Source organism: Mustela nivalis (assembly GCF_964662115.1).
Source record: "Mustela nivalis genome assembly, chromosome: 1".
Lineage (NCBI taxonomy): Eukaryota > Metazoa > Chordata > Mammalia > Carnivora > Mustelidae > Mustela > Mustela nivalis.
Window position 1 is genome coordinate 46,901,330 of NC_139020.1, and position 23,865 is coordinate 46,925,194.

Sequence of the window (23,865 nt, forward strand, 5' to 3'; positions counted from 1 at the left end):
ATCCAGAGAAAGATGACCAAGGAATTCTGAAGCAAAGCACTGTCATCTATGAATCTGGGATAATTCCCAGACCTTGATGGGGACTCCCCAAATATTCTCTCTCCACACACCAACTCAAAAGGAAAGTAGCATCCATGGGGGAGGAGCAGGTGGTGACAGAAGAAAAACCACAGTACATATAAAATAAACCAGCTCTGTTATGTTCCTCTATTCTCCAAGTACCAATAACAGGATTTAGTACAGAAAAATAACAAAATTATAAAAAAAAAAAATTTTTTTTAAGATTTTACTTATTTATTTGACAGAGAGAGATCACAGTAGGAGAGAGGAAGGGAAGAGATCACAGAGAGAGGAAGGGAAGCAGGCCCCCTGCTGAGCAGAGAGCCCGATGTGGGACTCGATCCCAGGACCCTGAGATCATGACCTGAGCCGAAGGCAGCGGCTTAACCCACTGAGCCACCCAGGCGCCCCTAAAAAAAAATTTTAATGCTAGTATCCACATAGATGTAAATGGTAAGTATTCACCCTTTCTGGTGACTGAGTAATATTCCATGGTAGGTAGATATATAGATATAAATAGCAATAGCTATAGATATAGATATAGAAATAGATATACAACATCTTCTTTATCCATTCACCTGTCAATGGACATCTCTGCTCTTTCCACAGTTTGGCTATTGTGGACATTGCTGCTAAAAACTTTGGGATGAATGTGCCCTCCAGATCACTATGTTTGTATCTTTGGGGTAAATATTATAGGAAATAAACTGAGGGTTGCTAGAGGGGAAATCGGTGGGTGGTGAAGTAATTGGGTGATGGACATTAAGGAGAGCACATGATGTGATGAGCACTGGGTGTTATTTTTTTTTAAGAATTTATTTATTTGGGGCACCTGGATGGCTCAGGGGGTTAAGCCTCTGCCTTCACCTCAGGTCATGATCCCAGGGTCCTGGGATTGAGCCCTGCATCGGGCTCTCTGCTCAGCGGGGAGCCTGCTTCCCCCACCCCTCTCTGCCTCTGCCTCTCTGCCTACTTGTGATCTCTGTCAAACAAATAAATAAAATCTTTTAAAAAAATAATTTTTTATTTATTAAAGACAGAGAGTGAGCAAGCAAGAGAGAGCAAGTAAGCACTAGTGGGGAAAGAGGGAGAAGCAGACTCCCCACTGAGCTGGGGGCCCAATATGGGACTCAGTCCTGGGACTCGAATCATGATCTGAGCTGAAGGAAGACATTTAACTGATTGAGTCACCCAAGCACCTGAACACTGGCTGTTATATGCAACTGATGAATTATTGAATGTTACATCTGAAACTAATATTGTGCTATATGTTGGTTAATTGAATTTAAATTTTAAAAAAAGAAAAAACCAATATTGCACTATATGTTAACTAAGTAAAAATTTAATTTCACTCTTTTCTATTTCTATTTTAAGTGAAATTTTTTAAACTAAAATAAAATAAAATAAAATGCCAGTTGTGTCCAAATTAGAAGGACTTTGTTACTGGACACTGTTTCCAGTACCCCATAAATAAAATCCCCAAAACACAGAATGAACCAAAGCTGAAGAAACACAAGCATAGAGAGAGAGGTTTTCACTGACCTTCCAAGAGTTAAATCTACTTGGTAGCTATTGTCAGGAGGACCGATCAGTCTGTTGACTTTTAATAATAATGTTAATAATGTTAATGTTAGTAATAATAATGTTAATAATAATGTTTGGGCCAGGCACCAGAATTATTATTATCATTATTACTACTACTCTTGTAATTATTCTTATTTTATAGGTGAGACAATAGAGTTAGAGACTCTAAGTATCTGGCCCACAGTCACACAAATGGAAAGTGGTAAAGTTAATATCCTGGCTCTATGAGACGAGGGCCCATGCTGTCTGCACTGTGAAGGACTTGGGAAACTTCCGCTGTTAAGTCATAATTTCTTGATGAACTGGGGAAATGTGAGGTAGGAAAAAAAATACCATATTTTGTTCTATGATTTCTGGTCTCCTCTGGGGTCTCACCAATGGGAGATGACATTCACCATTTTGGAATTCTTTCCGGGTACTAAAAGGCAAACCTGTCCTCAAGTCAGAAATGGTGAAAGGTCCTGAGGAACTTTGGTTGCCTAGGCAATTTATTATGACAATTCTAAGACTCTTTTCTAGGTATTTTTTCCCCCAATGTCAAATCTTTGCAGTTGACGGGGCACTGATTAAGCACTGCCCTTTCACTTCTTTATCCCACATATGAAATCACATCCTTTTCTGGTTCAGGATTAAGAAGGCAATTTTTAAATCTTCTTTTTTGACTTGGAGAAACAACAATAATAAAAGTGAGAGGAACAAAGAAAATGACTTGTGATAGCCATTCAGTAATTACAGAAAAATGGAATTAAATTTTAGTCTAAAAATGCAGAGAAAGTGAGCCACCTTAATAGAAACAAGTGTAGTCACCATATGATTAATTGTTTTGTTTTCAGCCCTCTAAAAACCTTTGTCTTGTCTTCTCAAAACCCTTTCCCCTTTCTTTCTTTTTTTCAAAACTCCTGGGATTTTTTTTTTGCACATCTGCAAAACCAATGTTAGTTCCAGGTTCCTATTCTGGTGATGAACCAATCTGGCTTCCAGTCTCAGAAAAGAAGCCAGTTCTGGCCAGACAAACAAAAGGAGGTGACCTAATACCTGGGGGAAGTGGGAGGTGGGGCCTCTTACTGATAAACTGCAAAGGATTTCAGGCCCGTCTGGTCCTCAGACCACAGACAAACTGAACCACATCAGAGCTCAGAGGCCATTGATGGCATTGTGGAAAAACAGGTGAATTTTACTTTCAAAGCACAGGGAGAGAATAGGGCTAGAGAAAAATTCTAAGAATAAGCTAGGAGAATAGTTTTTTTTTTTTTTTCTTCAAGACTTTATTTAAATTCCAGTTAGTTAACATACAGTGTATTGTTAGTTTCAGGTACACAATATCTCCATAATGATGATTTATGCCTTCAAACTAAGGCTGATTTAAAAAAACAAACAAACAAACAGCATTTGATGCTATCAATAAAGAGAAGTAATGTTCTTGGTTTGTGACTTCTCTTTACACTAATAAAAATATTTGAGTAAGTCAGGTTTTTGTTGACCTCTATTAAATTCAGGTAAACTTGGAAGCAAACAAAACTGAAAATCTGTACTCTTTGGAAAGGGACAAAATTATACTTTGGAATAAGAGATTTTTAAAGGTCAGAAGAGAATGCTCTTAGGGCCTTTGGGGCAGAAACCAAAATCAGGTTTATTCTCCTCACCAGTGAAGAAAAACTAAGCTATTTGTGACTATCAGAGTGGTACTTTCTTTGAGGAAAAAGATTGCAAACAATTCTTGGAAACGCTACCTCTCTAAGAAGATGGCATTTTTATGAATTGAGGGAAAAGGCATGAGTAACATATGGAGTACATTTCCCCTTATAACACTGATCTGTTTAAAATTGAGGGGAAAACCTCTTGGCAAGGTGTACTGGCCAAGCCAATGGCAAAAGTCATTTCAGTTTATCCTGATTCCTTTCCATGGTCCACCTCCCAGCCTGCCGGACATCCGGGCCCTTGATTTACAAGCACTGAATTAAAAAACAAGCCGCTGAAGATGCCTAGAGAACCCCTCTTTCCCTTGGCCTGTGTTGTGTTTTTGCCCCATGTCTGCTGATGATGTAAGGGAAAAGATCTAAAGATTTTCCAGAAACAAAGTGAATTTCAAAGAGCATCAGAAGTGACTGGTTTTTGAAGTGTTGCCTAGCCTAAGGAAGACCTCACAGAACGGGGAATCTGGTGTGGGACATTTCCAAAGGCAGTGACTGCCCAGTGCAGTTTGCCCTGGTGTCTCCTGGTTTGGGCACTGAAGGTCTGGTGTCCCTGGGAACTTCTCAGTCCCAGACAAACTGGGACAGTCAGTCACCCCAGTAGGAGCCTCTGGATGTCTTTGTGTCTCAGATGTTGAGAAAGAAAAGTCTTAGCAGTGATCAGAACAACTTGTCTAATCTGAACGAGGGAGAAAATAGAAATAAAAACTTTGAGAATAGCAGTTCACATTCATAGAGTCCTTGTTTTGTGTCAGGACTCTGCTGGATGCTTTGTAAACATTATTTCAGTTAGTTCTGCTTACATCATTGAGAGTCATTTATTATTGTCCCCATGTTGCAGATAAGGAAAGTGAGGAACAGAAACATTCAATTAACTTGCCCAAATTCACACAACCAGTAAGGAGAGGGCCAGAATGAATATCATAAAGTACCCTGAACTAGACCAAGAGTGATCTCTCCCACCCAAATTCAAAGTCTCCTCACACCCCATGTGCAGCCTGTTTAAGCTTTAAGATGGAAATGGAACAGACATATTTCTTCTTTTTTTGCTATCCTAGGAACTGCTAAATGCCAGATGCTCCCTAAAGGACAGAATCCATAAGTTTCTATGGAAGAAAGCTTTAAACTCTTACAGCAAGTTTACTTGAGTTCTGCATCAGTTAAGACCTTCAGTACCTTCTCTCTGAAACATTCTTTTGGTTGTTGATCCTGGGCACTGGGCAACCTCTTGAGAGCTAAGTACCCTGCCAGACGGCTGCCTGGGAGCCCTGTGTAATCCCTCTCTCAAGGAGCAGTGGTGTTGTTTGAGTAAAGTTGCCACCATAATCCCTTGGCTTACTGTTTAAGAGTATTACGGGCTCTTGGAATAGACTTGTGGAGAAAATACAATTAAAAGAAATGTTAACAGTGTTGTATTCGAATACAGAATGTGTAGTTGCGCAGGAGGAGACAGCTTGCCCCAGACTGGCCACCAGAGGATTTACTTAGGGAGAGAAGCTGTTTTACTTAATCTGGTTTCCTACATAAAAACAGAATGCCAGGAGCTTGTGGCTCCGATAGGAGGGAAGGAGAAAAGGCATTTTGGATGTTTCTCCAGGTTAACACTTAAAATTGGGCAAATGGAAAACACATCCAACTGGGAGTCTAACCATAGATATGTTTGAATGGCAAATTCAGACTTTCACATTTTAAATGAGAGCCCTTGACATCTCTCTCTCTCTCTCTCTCTCTCTCTCTCTCTCTACATGTCTAAAAACACATGTATCGATGACTCGTGGGCCAGAGACCACCACCACGCATTTGTAGTGTAATGCAAGTGGCTCTATTCTTTTTTGTATCCAGACCATCTGTTTTTGACTTAGTGCTCTATTTGACTTCCGAAAACTTGACCCACCTCAACGTCATGACATTCTATTTCCCCCAAGGGCACCCTCCACTATGAAAGTAAAGCAGAAGCATTAGGAGCAGCTGGCTAGAAGGAAGCACTTTCTAAAGCCAGTCTCATAAAGTTTCCAGATTCTCAAGGAAACAAATGACTCATGGAGCTCTTGGTGTAGGCATCTAGTGCTTCCCAAAATTTCCACAGACGTAATGATGAAATGGAATCTATCTGAGGAACCGACCTTTGTTCTGGGGCTATTACAACTTAAATACACTTCTGCATCTTACTGGCCACCTGTGAGCAGCTCCCTTTATGTTTGTTGGCCACAGTCTCAGGGATCTATTTCCATCCATCTGTCTGTCATTCATCTCTCCCTTCACCCACCCATTCATTCATTTAACAAGCATTTAGGGCCTGATTATAGGTGCTGGGAGTATAACAAAGAATAAGACAGATAAGGTTTATTCTCTAAAGTAGTTCAGAGTCTAGTAGAGAGACATTAAACAAGGAAACAATTAAATAAACAAAATGTTTTCAATTAAATAAACAAGTGCCATAAAGAACAAATAAAGGGAATGCTATAGAGAATGATGTGGGGGAGAAGGAGCCTCTTTACACAGGGAATGCCCTTTTAAGGAAATGACATTTGGGTTCAGATGGGAATCAATTAAAATTTTGAAAGATGGAAATCACAGGCCAAAGGAATTATAAATGCAAAGTTCTTGGGGACAGCAATAATCTTGGTGAGTTACTGGAACAGCAAGAAGGTCATCATGATTATAGGAAAATGAGCATAGTTGAGTCAGGTATTCGATGGAGCTGGAGGTTCATATAGGGCTTTTTAGGCTAAGGGGAGTTTGCATTTTATTTTAAGTGCATCAAAAATTCATTAAAAGGTTTGGGGGTAGAAGAGTGATATGATCTAACTTATAATTTTAATGATGCTATACAGCTGCTAGGTGGAGAATGAGAGGTTAAGTGTGATGGGGGTACAAGAATGATTGAAGGAAGAACATCTAAGACACTATTAGAGTAAACAAATGAGAAATGACAGTGACTTGGACTTATAGTAGAGACCGTAAGAGGTGAATATGTTAGTAATAGGTTTGAGATAAACCTGACAGGTTTACCATTATCTAGATATGGGAGATGAGACAAGAGGAGAATCAAGGATTACTCTGAAGTAGTGGGTTTATGCTCTTGGGTAGGTGGTATTGCCATTTCATTGCTCCCCATCAAAAATCTTAAGCGGTAGGTAGAATGAGTCCTGCTAATTCTTCTCCCCTTTATTCCATGTTGTCTTGGGATGCAAGAGGCTATTTATGCTTCCTGTGGTTAATATCTATAGTGAAAGCCTTCCAATGCAACCTATTTCTACACATATCTCACAACAAGCAAAAACTTGTTGGGGCCAGAGCTACATAAACTGTCAACAGAAAGAAAATACTTTTTTCTTGGGATCTGAGAACATGAGAGAATGAACAAAGGGTGGCATTCTGATTCTGCAGTCCTCCTTTGCTCCTTGAAAGAAGTAATTTGATTGAGTCATTAGTAAGTGGGAATGCTAAAAGTGACATTGGGCGACAACCTGAAATGTTTTTTCTCCAGACTAATCTCCAAGGCCTAAGAGACTCCCAGAGACTGCTTCTCTGAAGAAAGTATTATATTTCCATATTTCATGTAGTTTAAGAGAGAATATAAAAGGTCTTGTGCATTCACTCTGGGGGCACTTCTCAGATTGCCTTTATTAAAATAATTACTCTTCATACTAGTATAACCCTTTTCTTCTAAAGGTGGAAAATTTTGTGGTCTGCAAACTCCTTACTATGTGATATCCATTTGAATCTAAATTAATTCCATTTTACCATACTCTGGCACTTACAGAGGTTGGTAACCATAGACCAGAAGTAACCCGGTACAGGAATAGTTCTCTAGTAGACTTATGAACTGCAACCAATTGGTGCATGAAGTAGGCAAAAGACTTCTCTGAGAGCATTCTAAATTCTCCTGTTGGTTGGGAGCACCCTGTTTATCTGAATTCCTTCAGCCAGCAAAATTTCATCCATCAGCTCAGCATCTTGAATAAGCACCCAGGGAGTTGCACTGGAAAAAATTACTTCTAAGACAAACATTCCATCAGAATGATTAGAACCAAAATGCAAAATCATTGACTCCATGAAGATAATACCTAGAGCCATTTAATAATCCTGGCAGTGGAATTTTTATATGCATGCTTTAAAATGTGCCACAAAAAAGAAGGCTTTTTAAATAGAATTTCAATCTGCATGCCTTGTCGACAATATTGGAAAAAATAGAAACCCAGGTAGAAAATGTAATAGGTAGCCTTTCTGATATAGCAGATGACTCATGACCACCCCCCTCCTCAGAAATCTCTTAAAGGCATAAGCCACAATTATAGCCAGTCCTCAGCATTGCTTTGCATGACATTTGAACTTAGAAAAAAGAGTATTATGCTAACCCCTTGGTGCTGAATGTTTGACCTTGAGGCTTACTGTTGCTCCTTTTTTGTCTCAATCCTCGTGACTGCAAATGCTATTATTAGTCATAAGATTGCTCAGTCACTTTTAAATTCCAGCCATGGTATTTGACTCTCTGGCCTAAATATATAAGGGAACTCAAATTCTTAATTATTTCTAAGGGGCTAATTCTTTTAATCTTTCCTATATACTCTAAATTTTCCCAGCTCCCTATGGAACTGGGAACATAGTTTTTAGCAATGTATGCCATTAATCCTTCACTGAGCAGAGAAAAAAATGCAGAGGACATTCAGCATTGATACCAATGAGTTAAGTTACTTGAGGAAAGTCATGAAACCTCTGTTTCACATAATAAATAGAAGATAATATGTACATGAAGGGTTATTATATAAATGATATATATTACATGTAAAATTCCTGGCACACAAAAAAGCATTCACTAATTAGCATATATTAGTGATTATTACTATATCGTTTCATTTATGTAAAGGTAGGAGCTGACTGAACATGATTTTCCATTTTAATCTATGTCTGGTAAGGCTTATTTTAGCCTTAAAATCTCTTATATTATGACTTTACTTTTCATGACCACACAAAATCATAACACATTCAATATGCTATTTAGAACAATCTGTTTAAGAGAAACTCTATTAACTAAGTTTAGTCTGAAAGTCTATCCCAGTCCATCCATAAAACATCATACAAGTGCAAAAATTCATAAAGTCATGAATCTTAGAGTTCAAAGTGTTGTTAGAAATGAAATAGTTCAAAGCCTATTACCTACAGATGTTGAAACTGAGGCCCTTTATAAAGATAAGCAACTTTGGGGCACCTGGGTGGCTCAGTGGGTTAAAGCCTCTGCCTTTCGCTCAGGTCATGATCCCAGGGTCCCACATCGGGCTCTCTGCTCAGCAGGGAGCCTGCTTCCTTTCCTCTCTCTCTGCCTGCCTCTCTGCCTACCTGTGATTTCTGTCTGTCAAAATAAATAAAATTAAAAAAATTAAAAAAAAGATAAGCAACTTTTACAAGACCATGGGACTTAGTGGTGAGATAATATCAGAAGACTAAGCCCCAGTTAGGTTTATAACTAGAAACCTCTCCTACTCTTTTAACCTAATGATAATCTTTCAGAGAGCTTGACTTGTATGGTATTACAAATCAGTGATAAATTTGGGGCTAGATCGTTTGTTATCAGTGAGAATTACCCAATTCAGATACTCTCCAAGGGCTCATCTAGCTCTAAATATTTTATTATTCATCTGTTTGTTATTCAAGGATACCCTTCACAACATGGACACATGTTGTTCATCAACCTCCAAAATATTCTGCTCTTCTAGCCGGACATTGTCTTATGATCCCACAAATATTTATTCCATTGCCAAATCTTTCCCCATATGCATAATGACCTCCACTTTCTTCTTTGTTTATACAACTCCTATTCATTCTGCAAAACCCAGTTTCCCACCTCCTGCCCAATACCTTTCATTTCTCTGGCTTTCATGACTCTTCCTCTCTTCTGAACTCTTATAGTCTCCAAGGTGTGTCTATATAACTAAGAACACAATTATCTACTGTGTAGGACATCCTCCCCAATTGTCTCTTGTGTACATCTTATCTTCCCAAATAGATTGGCTGCCCCATGAAGACAAGTACCACAGTTTAGGCTTATCTAATTGCAGTAAAGCAGAACACTGAGATGAATGCTCATAGCAGGTACTCAATTAACATTCAGTTGATTGGGCAAGGGGGCAGAGAGGAGAATAAACATTTTCTTGTTTCTCTAACCATTCTCAATAAACTTGAAACAGCTAACTTTGATTGAAGTTTTGAAATAATTACAACTAATAAGGAAGGGTAGGGAAGAACAGGCTACTTATAATCCTATCCTACAATCTTTTCTTTGAAATGTAGAGAATATTCAGTTGAGAATGCCCAAGGGGCTGATAGTTGTTTCTAAAGGAGGTGTCCACTTCTGCATCAACAGTTTCTGGTGATAAGTCTTACCCTTGGAAGCATAACTTATTTTCTGGGGTAAGAAAAACCTTATTGAATCCCATGTGATGAAAGATGAATAATATGGAGCTCTATGAGCCAAAATTAGTAAAAGCAAACAAACAAAGCATACTCGTTCATATCAGAATGCCACACCTTCATTATATAAGCATGAAGTAGCATCAGGCACATCTTAGGAAAAGAGTTCTTATTCCAGCTTCTTTTTATTTTTTATGTATTTACTGAGTACCTCATGATAATAATAATGGAATATTAAGTATTAAATAAATATAATTCAAAAGTTAAGAGGCCCAGTGCAAGAGTCAAACAGTCTTGTATTCTGGGCCTATAACTTGGTAACTGTATGGGCAAGTTGCTTAACATGTCTGTACTTTACTTTCCTCACCTATAAGTAGGAATAATAATAATACAAATTTAAAGGTTTGTTGTAAAGATTAAAATGAGCTAACACATGAAAAAACATGGAATTAAGTATGTAGCACTTAATAAACACTCAGTAAATTTTATTTATCATTATTAGTATTAAATATAATGTCATACACTGTGCTTGGCAATTAGTATATATTTATTAGATATAAAATTTGTAAAAGTTTATGAGTGTGCTCATTGATATATTCCAACACTAAGAGGAGATCCTAGCCCATGGGAGGCACTGAGTGAATAATTGTTAAATGGATGACTGGTTTCATTTGCTCCACACAACGGCCTTACAATATGGTAGTCTCTCAGAATACAACACTGAGCAAGACAGAGGCCTAACCTTCAGGTCTAGTGCAGAGAAAGAGAAGGACATGCAAGGAAGGCAGAGAAGTCAACAGACGAGTCGTATACAGGGTAAGCGCTCTGATAAGGTAATATAGTGCATTTGGGTAGAGGTATAATGAATACCTAATTTAAACTCAAGGGAACAAACAAGGCTTTCTGAAGGAAATGACAGCCATACTGACATGTAAAAAGTAACTAAGAGTTTGGGAAATTAGAATTACAGCAGTCCCCCCTTATACAAGCGGGTTATGTTCCTAGACCCTCAGTGGATGCCTGAAGTGGTGGATAGTATTGAGCTCTATATATACTATGTTTTTTCCCACCCATACATACCTATGACAAAGTTTAATTTATAAATTAGGCACAGCAAGAGATTAACAATCACTAGATTGTTAATCACCAGAGCAATTATAACAATACACTGTAATATAAGTTACAAAAATGTGGTCTCTCTCAAAATGTCTTATACTATACTCACCCTTCTTCTTGTGATGATGGAGATGACCAAATGACTGTGTGATGAGATGACATAAGGTGAATGACACAGTTGTGACACAGCATTAGGCTACTGTTGACCTTCTGACCACACACATAAGAGGATCATCTGCTTCTGCACTGCAGTTGACCTTGGGTAACTGAAATCCAGGAAAGCAAAACTCCAGATGAAGATCCTGCAACAGCATAGAGTCAGTCCAGAAGGTGAGAGAGTGGGTCACTTTCTTTAACTGTATGTAGCTCAGTACAGATGCAGTGAGAGGGAGAGAGGAGAAAGGACACTGCAGAGGTCAGCAGGGTGCTGAGTATAGTGCCAGGGATATGGACTTGATTCTGATGGCCATGGGACTGCTTCAGTGGGCTTTAGAATTGTCACTAATGGCTTCCTCCCTTTCACTGGGTTCTCAGAGTCCTAACAGTGACCCTGAGCTAGATTAACCTTGGTATTCATTTGCATATTTGTGAGTCCAAATTGCTAGAATTATAATAGTTTATGGCCTATTTTTTACCATCTTTGTGTTAGAGATCTCTAAGACCAAAACTATCTTGAGTCTTACAGAGGTTGGTGGTACTTATCAAGAGTAGATCCAATCGGATCTGTTACTCGTGTCACAGACCTTGTCACTTGGCTTTCTCACTAATACCATATTATGATTCAGTCAGTTGATCTCTCTGGGCTAAGTTTATAGCAAGGGTGGCAAGTTAACTTATTGTTCTTGGTTGATTCAGCCTCAGAAAGAGTATGTTTCATATTATTTTGTAGTATTAAATGTCAGTGGAGAATTTTCAGGGAAGAAAGTGAGTGACAAGATGTGGAACAAAAAAGTTCCAGAATCCTGTATACCTTTCATTTACCATGTTCTTGATGCCAAGCTTTAATGTGCATGAATACTGTATTACTCTGGATGACTTTCTAAGTTGTCCTCCAGCCAACCTGAAATTCTCTTTATCAGAATTCAAGGTGACAATGTTACGTAAGGAGAATACTGACAGATCTTCAGCAGGGGATTTCGAGGGAATTATATTCACCAAAAGCAGACTTTCATGTAAATGGATCATATAAATTGGCATAAATATCTGACAGAATCTAAATTAAAACAATCCTTTGCCGTCACCCTGAGCCATATGTGAACTGGTGTATCATTGAAGAATGAGCTGGTTACTGGTTAATGTCTCGGGAAAATTAAAGAACAGGGCATGTGTTCAAAACTGGAATCTGGTCCTGGACTATGAACTAAGAAAAGGCAAGCTTTGTTTCTGGAATTAAAAACTGGGGGTATGGGCGCCTGGGTGGCTCAGTGGGTTAGGCCGCTGCCTTCGGCTCAGGTCATGATCTCAGGGTCCTGGGATCAAGTGCCGCATCTGGCTCTCTGCTCAGCAGGGAGCCTGCTTCCCTGTCTCTCTCTCTGCCTGCCTCTCCGTCTACTTGTGATTTCTCTCTGTCAAATAAATAAATAAAATCTTTAAAAAAAAAAAAAAAACTGGGGGTAAATATCATATAAGCTGTGACCTTAGAAGGATGATGAGGAGGAGCACATGGTCAGTCAAGCGTCTGCCTTTGGCTCAGGTCATGATCCTGGGGTCCTGGGATTGAACAAGCACATCAAGCACCACCTTGACTCCCTGCTCAGTCGAGCTCCCTGCTCAGCCTGGGATCCTGCTTCTCTCTCTTCCTCTTGTGCTCTCACATGGGTGTACTCTTTCTCAGATAAATAAATAAGATCTTTAAAAAAAAAGGATGTTAAGGAGCTTCAGAGAACCTAAACAAATAAGGGGGAAAATCCTTTTGATGATTCTCTGAGCCCCACTTCCCCCTCACTATTATGTTTTGATTCCAGAGTGATGAGAGGAATGAGGGCTGGGAGACATAGGAGGGAGCAAGGGGGGGGAACTGGAGGTAAAGAAAGGAATGACAAGATGAAAGGAGTGGTGGAGAGCATTCTCTAAACCATTCAGAATTTAGGGAGTAGAACTGAAGATAGGGGAGCGCAAGCGTGCCATTCCCCTTGCTCACCACCAACACGAACACCAAGCCAGGAGGCACGCCTACTGGTTGAAAGTACAAATGTCACTCAGGGACAAGTAGGGTCAGCTATGTGGTGCGAGACGGGACAAAACATGAGAAGAACCATTAGAAATGTCAGCTGACGGCTAAGAAGACCCGTCAGCCAGCCAGTGAGTCCAGAGCACTTGCTTTGTGTTCCGTTGCTACAAAAGCCACCACTGCAGCAGCCTCCATGGACAGGGCTGAGAGAGGCCTGAGCAGAGGAGCACAGGGAGGCCCAGAGTGTGGGGGAGGCAGTGGCTTATAACCCAGATAGATGTGTTGTTTGAAGCAGGCAATAAATTGCTAGCACTCTCCTAATAGAAAGAATGGCTCAAATGTGTACCATTTCATTCATCCCATTTTGATATCTGGAATATGATAAAATTCAGACTTCCCTTGTTTAATTAGCCATTAGGCTTGATGAAGAACATTTTTCAGGTTACACAAAAAATGATGGAAAAGTAAGGTGTGTCTGCCAGAGAAGAGGCAAAGGAAGGCCAGCCTAAAAAGGCAAAAGAACAGAAGAAAATAGCCACCTTTACTCTAAAATCCCTGAGAACATTTCAGCAGACACTGGGATTTTTAACTGAAGGAGGTGATGTGGCTAATCCTGATGTGCCTTCGGATGCTTAATTCAAAGTTCAGCAAAAGTTTAAAAGGAAATGAAGTGAAAATTGATCACTTGGTATATAATCACTGGAGAAAGAGATCCACCCCAAAAATATTTCTGCCATGGAATTTTTTCAATGTCCTACTTTTGAGAATTCTTTCAATAATAGAATTTTTTTTTAATTCCATACTAAAGTGTTTGAAATAAAGGAATTATCTTTTAAAGGGAACTCGCTGTGTCATTGTATTCTCAAAATGCTCATTTTTGTTTGTATGTGCTTTAAAAGATTACAGGGCATAAAAGATGGGGAATATATCCATGGGGATAAAGATGGAGAATTACAGACTCCTTTCCAGTAGACTGGAAGCTAGTTAATAAAAATACCCATATATAATATCAGTGGCCTTGCAAAAACATTTAGGTAGTAAACTGAAAAATGATTTATCACAGGGAAAAACTTGTATCCTTTGACATTAGTGCATAATATAAGCAGGAGTATGTACCCGAGAGGACTTGTGTTAACATATGTAAGTAATACCGTAATAAAAATTTTTTGAATAGTAACTAGAGGTTCTGGCTTGAGAAATCAGTAATAGGGTGATGCACATTGGCCATTGTGAATAAGAATCAGGGTAGTTAAGGGGGAATAGCTCTCCTTTTTTTGGCCAAAGAACTACTTAAAACATAATCTTAGCCTTTTGGAACATTAAAGGTGATTAAGACTTTAAAATTATTTTGTTCACCCCATTTTATAGTTCTGAAAAAAGGCAAGGCATTCCCCGTGTTGTGATATCTAGAGGTAAATTGCTTGCCTGAGGTGCTAAGGGCTAGGAAGCGGCCATTAATAGATTGAGACTATCATCTCGCCCTTTCCAAGAAAGCATACAATATAAATTCCAATGTGCTTCTAGATTTTCATGACCTAATACATAAGATCTGATTGAAACTACAGAAATGGGACACCTTAACATGTCAATGTTTGTAGAATGAACCTCACAAAATCATTATGGAAATATATAATGTTAAGGGATCTTACCTTGAGAAAACAGAAGCCAATGGGAGGGGGGGGGCATTATAAATAGATAACATCTGAAACAGAACTCTTTTAGGTCCAGGAAGGAAGCCTGAGGTGGGTATTCAACAGCTGTATTTAGAGGAATGACTACTGGGGGTAGTACTCTCCTCCTAATGAGGAAAGAAGAGGAAATGAATTTAAATTACAACCAAAGGAATTTAAGTTAGATGGAAAGATCTTATTGGCAGTGAAGGTTTTATGAACCCTGGAAAAGATTCCTGGGGAGGTTTTCAGATTCCCTATCTGGATATATTTAAAAGAAGAGAGATCTCTATCAGCCCAGGGTGGTTGAGGTAGAAACCTGCCTGGAATTCGCTTTCAGCTGAATTCTGTAAATCCAGATTAACTCCTGACGATGCTGACAATGTCAGAGACGGTAAATGCTAGGTAATGGCAAGAAACTTGTCCCTTAAAAAAACAAAAATCTCACCCAAAGTAATCATTTCCTTGGAAAATCAACTGGCGTGTGCTAGTTGGTTATAAGTGGAATGAACAAGTATAATACATTCTGGCTTTTATTTTCTTTTTAATCTGGTTTCCAATGGAAAGAAGCCTTATGAAATCTCTCTGGCAGTCTATGCCCTGCTTAATGCATTTTTAGTTTTCTTCTTTAGGCTGGTTACAACCAAATCTCTTAGAAGAAACTAGCCTAGATAGCGATATATGTGCCCCCGGAGTAAACAATTTCAGAGGAAATGACCTCTCCCCACACTCTAAAAGAAAACTTCTTTCCCTCCTAATTGGAAGAAGCATGAGCAGCTGATTCCTCTACTATTATCATCTCTCCTTCCTTACCCTCACGCAGGCTCCAGCTACTTCTCTGCAACTTACAGAATTTCCCCTTATTTCCAGCGTATGAACAGCACTTGCACTCACAGTTCATACCAAAATTCTCTCATTTGTTGTACTTGTCTGTTTATACAGCTGTGCGTCTATTTGCCCATTGTGTTAAACCCCTCTATTGTCTGTTTTTTATTGTGAGCTCCTGGAGGCTAGGAATGAAGTCTGTTTAATTTGGTTTGCACAATGCTGCGTGGACACAGGTGGACCCTGTGTGACTGTGCTTGACGGTGATGGTTCCTGGCATGACTAGATGCTCCAAAAAATAATGATAAAATGTAAAACGTCATGGGATAATCAAAGTTGGAGAGAGAGGACTCAATTCAAAGAGTCTGTGTCATACCATGGTCCTCCTATATGCAGTACACGAATGACATAATGGGTGTCAGGGACCACATTAAGCAGTGTGGACAAAGGTCCAGTCAACGACTGGACAGTCTATTAAGTAAGGGTCTGAAACCACAGAAAACAAGATTGAGTTTATTTGGAAGCTCGCCCTCCATCACAGCCATCCTTTCCCTTGTTACATAAGCCCAGTCTTGCTGGGATTCACAGCTCAGAGCATCATCTGTCAGTGCCCACTGCCATATTTGACACTCCATGGAAGACTACCAAGGTCATACAGTATCTTGACCTTCTGACTTCTTTGCTTATTCCCCAGAAAGAACAAAAGTCATTTTCACCATAATTAATAATTCTTCCTTCCTACCAATCAATCACTGCACAACCCCCTCCAACCTAACTTAACACCAGTCTTCCTCCCTGACCCAAGAGGAGAGAGACAAGTTGATCCATGATTCTTAGTTGCATTAAAAATTTCCTGTGCCTATTCATTCCTAAGAGTCTCAAAGTTACATCAAAGAGCAAAATGATTGATGAAAACTTTTCCCTCAGGGGATGCACAGGAAATGACATTTCATTTAATTCAACAAATATTCTCTAGGCACCAATTATTTTTAGGCACACTTGTTGTGGCTAGGGAGGGAGAAGGGAGCAAAACATACTCAATCTTCAAAATGTGTGTGTGTGTATGTGAGTTAATTTAAGGTTTAAACAATCTTAAATATAATAAGATTGCTTTATTGTAGAATCATGGTGAACATTAGATGATGTAATATATATGTAAAATATAGTTAGCACAGAGCCCATCACATAAGTCATTCTCAGTAAGTAATAGCTGTTACTATTATCACTGAGTTATGGTTTCTTTTAGAGTCATTTCTTTTAGAGGTCTCCCTTGGAAACCAAACTTGACTTTAGAATATGAGCAATATAACTTGACAGTTATACGGTTAGGGGAGCCATCACATTCAAGTGCAAAAATAACCTATCATCTAGAACATGGAAGTAAATATCTATCCACCAAAATTGGAGCTCAGCCATGTCTTGATGTCCGGAGACAGTCTGGTTCTCATCCTGTTTTTCTTATGAAGCTTCTGGAGTGTTTCAGAATCTCAGTCATATCCCCAAAACACACATATTTTCCTTCCTGCTTTCTCCTACATGCTTTGGAGCATGGTTATTCCATAAGACAAGTGACTAGAAAGACACACTTACTTCAAAGGTATATTTTTAGGGCATGATTTTAATTAGTTGGCTGTTACTCAATCAGTATCATCTATTCGAGTTAGACAAGAATTAGTCAACTTTTGGGCCACCTGGGTGACTCAGTTGGCTGAGTTCTACCTTCAGCTTAGGTCATGGTTCCAGGGACCTGGAATTGAGCCCTGCATCGGGCTCCTTGCTCAGAGGGGAGTCTGCTTCTCCCTCTCCCTCTACCCCTTCTCCCACTTGTGCTCTCTCTGTCTCTCGCTCTCTTACTCACTCTCTCTCTCTCAAATAAATAAATAAAATCTTAAAAAAAATAAAAGAATAAATCAACTTTGTGGGCACCTGGGTGGCTCAGTTGGTTAAATGTCTGCCTTTGGCTCAGGTCATGATCTAAGAGTCCTGGGATCCAATCCCATGTCAGCCTCCCTGCTTGGCAGGAAGTCTGCTTCCTTCCCACCCTACTCATATTCTCTCTCTCTCTCTCTTTCAAAAAAATGAATAAAATCTTCTTTTTTAAAAAGAATAAATCAACTTTTAACTGGAAATAAAACAAAGTCAAATTTTAATCACCCGATATTTATTTTTAAACTTGCCCAAAACAAATTGCTTCACAGGTCAACTTGATGAGGTATAGTGCTTAACTTACCAATTACTCAATTGCATAGTTAAACATATGAATGGACCATAATGTAAATGGCAGGATGATTGAATCCAAGGATGTCATAACAAAGTTAGCCCAAACAAAGGAATCCACTAACTTTGTATTTTTTGGTTCAATTTCAGCAGTGCCCTTTAGTGCCAAATATCTGGATAACCAAAAAGAGACTTCAAGCTAGGAGAGCTCATACGTGTACTTCATACATGACAACACCTTAAGTCACCATGATAGTACCAATATTTTATCCTGTCTGAAGTTTTATCCAATGGCTTCATATGAAAAGTGCTATAATTTCTTGACAAGGACAAGGAATTTCTGGGAAATACTTAATATATTTCTATCTATTGCAAAAGTATTAGAAAGATGACCTTGAATGAAAATATCAGACCATTTTCTGTCAAATATCACCTCTTAAGATGTATGAGGAGGGCCTAATTTTCAATTTCAACCCGTGAAGCTGCAGCTCTCCAGTTTTCTGAACTAAAGTCACTATTTCTCAATTTATTCATCTATTGAAGTGTTAATTTCTCACTTCTACTTTCCTGATTCCAAAATAATAGAATCCAAAGATTTCAGATATATTTTAGCTATTTAGATCTTTTCCATCCTTTCATCTATCAGATCATTTAGATTTGGCTTCTTTGAACTGTGTGATCATAACGTGGATCTTATAAACAAAGGAAAATCTCCAATGATAATGTACTTAAAAGAAGACCAGTGATCCAGCAAAGTAGACCTTCAGTAATGGCTTAGTACAACCTCAGAAGATTGTTTTTTTCTCTTCCAATTTCTCAGGACTCGTTGATAATCATAGTTGATCTTATTTTAGTAGAAATGGAACTCACAATCCTAGTTTTTGTCTTAGGAATACAAGCTTAAGTTTTTGTAGAAATCAGCTGAAGGATGAAGTCGTTCCTTCAAAGAAGGAAGACTTGGGGAAGAAAGGGAAATGAGCCCTTATACCCTCCAGTTCTCCAAACATTATTACTGAAATCAAATCAGACACACTACTCTATGAGAAGATAAAAATAGCTTCCAGATGAAATCAGAGAGGGAGGCAAACCATAAGAACTCTTAATTATGGGAAAGAAACTGAGGGTTGCTGGAGGAGAGGAAGGTGAGAGACTGGAATAACTGGGTGATGGGCATTAAGGAGGGCCCTGATGGAATGAGCACTGGGTATGGTACGCAACAGATGAATCACTAAACTCTACTTCTGCAACTAATAATACACTATATGTTAATTAAATTGATTTTAAGTTAATAAAAACAGAAAGAGAAAAAAATAGCTTCCAGAAACCCCAAATTGCCTCACCCAATTGTTTTTTTTCTAAACCCTGGCATTTTTAAATAATTCAGATGCACAGTTTTAAGAAACTCAGATGCCCAATTTAATAACATTATTAATCAATGAACATTTACCTTGCTCCAGACAACTGCCTGCATTAGTAAAGTAAAACACAGTGTTGAAAATTTTGGAACTAAACCCTGGGATAATGTCAGTAGGATAAGAACAGGCCGTTCCTTCATTTGCCAATTCCTGATTCACTGACCTTCTTCCACATTGTGTAAAAGAATAGGATCTGTCTTCTCATTGCCTTTATTCATTTTTTGCACAGTTATAAGGATTAAATGAAACCATACAGATAACACAATTAGTACAACTGGCCCAAAAGACATGTTTAATAAACATGTATTTCCTTTCTCTTCAAGAATCATAAGAATGTGGCCAGCCTGCTTTGTGGAGGAAATTCAAAACTGGTGAGGACAGACTATGTTGAAACACTTATCCAAACTTGCGCCTGAGTGTCTGAATGTTATATAATTTTCTGAAATGGTATGGCATACCTATAAATAGCAATTCAGACTTTTCTCGTGGATTTTATAGAAATGGATCTTATTACTGTAGAATCTGTGATCGTCCCTGACACTGAGGCCCAGCCACTGAGGGCTTGCCATCCCCAGATTGAGTGACAAGAGGAGCATTTTTAACTCCCGTCCACCCAACGGGATACTTATGACATCTCTGCGTTCTAGAGGCTTGTACTTAACCAGCCTCAAAACAGAAACCCTGTTTTCAACACTTTCAGTGCTGAAAGAGGATCTTTTACGAAGACTTGTTCCCTATCCAGTAAATAAATCACATGCCTTGTAGCGGTAAAAATATTGGTAGGAGGTGCGTATCCTTCATTTCAAAGCAAGAAGCCTGTTGAGTGGTGGTAGGGTTTTTAAAGTATCTGATTTGACAGGAGAGCTCTCATCACACTCCTGAAATAATTTTACACTGTTATGATTTTGTTTGCGGTTTTTTTCTTTTTTCAAAATTGAAGCAATGTACTTAACTTTAATCAGAACCATCAAAGCTTTAAAAAATGCCCATATAACTTAAAATTTCTGGGCTTTTTTTTTTTTAATGATGTCAAATCCTGTTTCTTTTGCACTGCTAAGCTATGTTTCCAAACTACAAGAAGTATTTCCAATGCATCCAGCAAATATTTGTGGAAGGCCTACCATGTGCCAGGCCTACTTCTCGTTGCAAGGGATGTAAATATCCCTTGCAGGAAACACACAAGTTCCCTGCTCACAAGGTGGGGTGGAGAGAGAGGAAGCATTGGTGTTGAGGCAGATTATAAATGAGTAAAAATGTATAATTAAGCAAGGACGATAAAACTGCTACTCTGCAACTAAAGAAGATTAGATTAGAGATACATGAAGATGAGCCGTTGACTTCAGGTTGAATAGTGAAGAGAAACCTCTCTAAGGAAACAATATTCACAGTGAGATTTAAGTGGCGAAAGGCCCAGCTATGCATGGTTCTGGGGAGAGAGCTTTTCAGACAAGGAAGAGCAAAGGCCTGAAGGTGGGGCCCAGCAAAATGTTTTCTATAAGGAGAAGACCAGTGTGGCTGGAGAATAAGGGACAAGGGGCAGAAGGGGTAAAATCAGGAGGTGGGCCAAGTAGGAATCATATTGGTCATGGAAGCCAGAAAAAAAGTGTAGGTCTGTTCTAAGTGCTATGAGGAGCTATTGGGTGCAAGGGGCTGGGGTGGTTAAGCAGAAGAATAGCATGATCTAATTTACTTTTCCAACATTCACCCCATCTGCTGTGTGGAGATTGGGGCAAGAATAGATACATTTTATTTTTATTTTTTTTTTAAATGCAACTAGAATCATTGAAGGATGGTAAGCAAGAAAATTGATGGGATTGCGTTTGCTTTTGTTTTTGAGATTTCTCTAACGTGTAAGGACAAGACAATGGTGGAAAGCGATGTAAAGAGGGAACCAGAGTGGAAGAAATTTTAGTAAACTGGGAATTAATGTGAATTTGGATATGGAGCTCAGATGATGCCTCAGATTTTAAGAAAAGAAACAACACATATTAAGAAACTACTATGCTTATTTTTACAAAAGTAATCTCTTTTAATTATCACTACCACCAGTGGTATAGTTACTTAGCCCCATTTTTCTTATCTGAAAACTGAAACTTGGGAAGAGATAAATCAAATTTCCAAATATCCAGTCAAAGTAAATGGCAAATCTGTGATTCAAATTTGGTCTACATGACTTAAAGCCCTGGTATTTTTGTACTCTAATATGGTATCCCTAGGTCAGAATCAACAAAATATCTTTGAAATTTTATTCTAAATAATAAAATAATATTTTGTATTATAAAATACATGGTTTCTTTAATGGTACTGATTGACATTTAGCTTGTTTCTATATTTTTGTTCCTATAAACTGTGAAAAACGTTTTATATGTTATTTTACTTCATTTCTGATTACTTTCTCATCCAAATTCCTAGATTCTAGTGGTATCAAAGAATAGGATATTCTTAAAACTCTACTCATGTAATATCAACTTATTTTCTAGAAAAATTGTGCCATTTAAACTGCCACTTAACCTAAATCAACCTTAAATACAATTTTTTATCTTTGCCAGTTTGATAACAAAACTTTTAACTCTATTACTTAATTCACACTTGCTTTACTTTCTAATGAGATTGAACATTTTTTACATGTTTCTTAGCCTTTTCATTTTTCTTTTGTGAATTTTATGTTCACTTAATTGTCCATTTTCCTACATGGTATTGCTATTTCTTTCTTGGTGATTTATAAGAGCTCTTTATATAAGAAGAATACTAAGACTGCCTTTAACTAATCAACTTTTGCAAATAACATCCCAGAGAATATTTCACTTTAATTTTTAAATTTTCATTGTAAAAATACCATACATACAAGAGGCTATGCTCCAGTTACCTATTGCTGCATAACAAGTCATATCAACATGCGGTGGCTTCAAACAAACATTTTATTTTTATCTCATAATTTTATGGGTCTCGGCTGGTTGCTTCTTCTGCTCTTATGGCTTACTCGCCTGGCAGATCGGCTGTTCTAGAGAGCCCCAAATGGCTTGACTCATAGGTTTAGTGATCTGGTGAGGGTAGAAGGAAGACCGAGTTCTGCCGGCCTGGTCACCTGCAGCACCAGCGCATGGCTGCCCAGCCACATGGCCTCAGGGGGAGCGACACGTGTTCCTTAGAGGCCCAGGACTCCAAAAGACAGCATCTTAGAAACGAGGCAGCATCTTTGTTGCTGGGCTTGTATGAGCCTTATATGAGCCAAGCTCACAGGCCATATAGTAACATCTCCACTGCACCCTATTGGTCTAAGCAGTCACTAGTTCTCCCAGATTCGATGGGAGGGAACACAGAGAAGGACCAAAGAATCTGTGGCGATGTTTTCAAACCCTCGAGAGGGTATCAAATTGCTTAAAGAAGTAAGCAAACTCCCCTTTACTTTTTAATTTTGTTCATAATTTTTTTTAATTTTTTAAATTTCTTTTCAGTGTTCCAGAATTCATTGTTTATGCACCACACCAGTGCTCCATGCTACATGCCCTGCATAATACCCACCACCAGGCTCACCCAACTTCCCAACCCCCGCCTCCTCAAAACCCTCAGATTGTTTTTCAGAGTCCAGAGTCTCTCATGGTTCATCTCCCCCACCATAATGTTTTTATGTGCAACTGGTTTTTAAGAATTTATATCACTCATCTCTTTTTCCTTTGTGATATTTTCCATTGCTTTGTAATTCATTTCTTTAAATTATTTCCAAAGTGTCTGTCTACAAAATCAAGGACATTATCGAATGACATATTTGGAGAAATGACTTTAAGGTCTTTAGATACTTTATTATGTATTGTAGCTGGATTCACTTAATTTAATTCATAATCCTTTTCATCCTTAAATTGCCATCACTGACACATTTGAAAATTCAATTAAATATGCAGGTTGAACCATACATCTAATTATGCGGTTGCTGTGTGGAGGCAAAGAAAAAAAAAGAAGTCCAGCTAACTAGTTCATGCTTAGTACTTGGCCACATTTCTGGCTCACGCTTCCGAAATGAACTAAAACACAATGAGCTACTTTTGGCCCATGTAGCCAGTAGTTCTTTTCAGGTCTTACAATCCATGTTTGAATATTGAATAATTTGATTTATTTTTTGAGTGGTGATGGTAGCATACTCTCTTACAGTGTTTTAATTGGCAAAGAAAAAAAAAGTGTTATCCATAACAGCAACAAAAAAGCAATAATTATTTTAAAGGACATTCTTCTGGCTACTAGAGAGGAAAGAACTCATTTTAAACATGTTGTAAACACTCAATAAAGCTAAGTGATGATACTCATCTCATGTTCTAAAAATGCCATTGGGGTCTTTTCTTTTATTTTCTCTGCTTCCAGAGTTGCATTTCAAAAACTGGTTTTGCCATCTATCTGGGTGCGGAACCATGAAAACTACAGAGAGATGTAAAAGGAATAAGATGTATGACACACACCTGATAGTGATGCTCAGCATTTCTGTCCATCCTGTGTATCTTTCTCCTGTTTTATTTTCATCGTATCTAGGAAAAAATGAATTTTGGAAGAAGATACTGGAAAATAATACAGTTAACTACCATGAGAGCAGAGGGCTCTATTTTTTTCCCAACATTTATGCACTGTGCCTTGTACATAGCAGTGCTCTGTGAATATTTATGGAGGAATAATTTGGGCAAAGGCACAGAAGAATTATCAGTCTGCTCCTCCTGTCCAGT

At 38.5% G+C, this 23,865-nt stretch overlaps 1 protein-coding gene across 3 annotated transcripts in view; it reads left to right on the top strand.

Annotated features, from left to right (window-relative positions):
* Positions 1-23,865, top strand: part of COL8A1 (collagen type VIII alpha 1 chain) — a 154,901-nt gene that overhangs the window by 74,827 nt on the left and 56,209 nt on the right. Inside the window, exon 2 of one of the 3 annotated variants that reach the window (XM_082695864.1) lies at positions 1,787-1,961. The exons of the other annotated variants lie outside the window; for them this stretch is intronic. The gene's annotated coding sequence lies outside the window, so the exon portion shown is untranslated. The remainder of the gene's footprint in view (positions 1-1,786; positions 1,962-23,865) is intronic. 3 annotated transcript variants of the gene reach the window in all.